Source organism: Mesoplodon mirus, assembly GCF_964341445.2.
Source record: "Mesoplodon mirus genome assembly, chromosome: 13".
In the NCBI taxonomy this organism is placed as follows: Eukaryota; Metazoa; Chordata; class Mammalia; order Artiodactyla; family Ziphiidae; genus Mesoplodon; species Mesoplodon mirus.
In genome coordinates, this window is record NC_138989.1 from 18,528,163 (window position 1) to 18,530,644 (window position 2,482).

A 2,482-nucleotide genomic window follows, 5' to 3' on the forward strand; every position below is an offset into this window, starting at 1 on the left:
CGTAGGCTCAGTAGTTGTGGCATGTGGGCTCTAGAGCACAGGCTCAGTAGTTGTGGCGCACGGGCTCTAGAGCGCAGGCTCAGTAGTTGTGGCGCACGGGCTTAGGTTGCTCCGCGGCATGTGGTATCTTCCCGGATCAGGGCTCGAACCCGTGTCCCCTGCCTTGGCAGGTGGATTCTCAGCCACTGCGCCACCAGGTAAGTCCCTGAGATTTTTTTTTTTTTTTAATGGTTTAATCCCATTAGAACATAAGCTCCACGACAGCGGGGATTTTTGTCTGTTTTCTTCCCTAGCATATACGAAGCACCCAGACCATGCCTGCCACATAGCAGACACTTATATACTGGTAGTTGAGGAAATAATTACAGCAAAACTAAACAATAATTAAAATATCAAGAACGCTACTTACTCAAAAACTTCTAAAGGGACAGTAATATCATGAAGTTGCTGTCTGCACTTATCGATACCCTGTAAGCCAGTAACAATAAAATTCCTATCTCCTGATTGTCTTTTCAAACAAGGAATTGCCAATACTGGGGGGCAGGAACCAATAGGAATAAGGGCAGGAGGCTTTGAGAATCTGATGAAAAATACGAGCCTTCTCTCAAAAACATTCACCCTGAGGTGGCGGGGATTTTGTGTGCGGTGTCAGACAACGCCCGGGGTGGGCGACTCCAGTTCAAGCATCCATCCTCAAAGCAGCTTCTGGTTGAGCCCGGCCTGGCTGCTGGGCTGGAAGTCGCTGATGATGATGCCGAGCTGCCGGATGTTCTCCACGAACTTCTCCAGGTGCTCCTCCAGGTGGTCGAACTTCTCGGCCATCGCCCGGCCGTCCGCACCGCCGCAGGCTCCCTCCCGTCCCGGCGCCTCTTGTAATTCTTTTTAATTTCACAAAATTTTCTTTTTAAAAAAATTTTATTGAAGCATAGTGATTTATAATGTATTAATTTCTGCTGTACAGCAAAGTGATTCAGTTATACACCTATATATCCTTTTTCATATTCTTTTCCATGGTGGTTTATCACAGGATGTTGAATCTAGTTCCCTGTGCTCTACAGGAGGTCCTTGTTGTTTCTCCATCCCTATATGTAATAGTACTGCATCTGCTAACCCCACCCTCCCCATCCTTCCCTCCCCCACACACCCTCCCCCTTGGCAAACACCAGGCTGTCCTCTCTGTCTCTGAGTCTGTTTCTGTTTTGTAGATATCTGAACATTGTAATTTTTTTTTTTTTTTTTTTTTTTTTTTTATTTTTTAAAATTTTTTTTTTAAACCCACATTTGTTTATTTATTTTTATTTTTGGCTATGTTGGCTCTTCACTTCTGTGCGAGGGCTTTCTCTAGTTGTGGCAAGCGGGGGGTCACTCTTCATCGCGGTGCGCGGGCCTCTCACTATCGAGGCCTCTCCTGTTGCTGGAGCACAGGCTCCAGATGCGCAGGCTCAGTAGCTGTGGCTCACGGGCCCAGTTGTTCCGCGGCTGAACATTGTAATTTTTAAATGAGGCACACATGCATGATATTTGCTTCTGAAAATGAATAAAATGAAAATAAGAGAAATCTCTGGGGAGAGCCAGAGTCTCCATATTCTGGATCTTGAACTTGCCCTGTCAACTTGCTTCCTTGAAGTTGGAGGATGTAAAGTTTTCCAAACAGAATCTAGAGAGGGTTCCAAGAGGATTTCTGCTAAGCTGGATCTAGGCTGGGAGGTCGGGAGAATTTTTACTTTTTTAGCATAGCTCACTGAAGGACCTGATGGCGACCTGTCAGGAACGTAAGTGACTAATCAAAGATCAGCAGTAGCTGTAACATAATCTTGAGGGAGGTCCAGTTTCCAGTTCTTATCACTCTCCAGCAGCCCTGTGTGCACACAGGGGGGTGGCCATAGGGCGCAGTCACTGCCTCCCGTGATAAATTATGAATACTGCTCCGCCCAGCAAGGTAGAGTCACCTCATACTTTGCTACTGAGCGTCAGGCGTCGCAGGAGCATAAGCCAGTGGGAAGCAAGCTTTGAATGGCTTAAGCGGAATCATTGCTAACAACCCAGTCTCTTCTGTGCAGGATGGCATCCAAGGTAATGGGACTCAAAGGTGGCCTCGCTGTGACATTCTCTCTTCTACCTGGAGCCACCTAGACACAGTAATACCTGGGCTTCCAGTAGGCATGGGGAGAGAACAGGACTCATGGATAAGATTCTGAAATTGGTGAAAATTTTATTTAAGGCAGTCTTTGGATGCCTCCCTTTTGTTGGTTGGAGGAGGTGTGATCACTGAGAACTGAAATGTGGTGTGTTACAGATTCATTTCAAATTGGTCTAGAGCAGAGCCTTCAATCAAACATTCTGTGGTGATGGAAGTGGTCTGTATTCTTGATGTCCACTGTAGTAGCCCCAGGCCATGTGTGACCTTTGAGTGCTTGTGATCTGGCTGCTGTGACTGGAGAACTAAATTAAAAGTTTTTCTTTATCCTAATAGCCACATGTG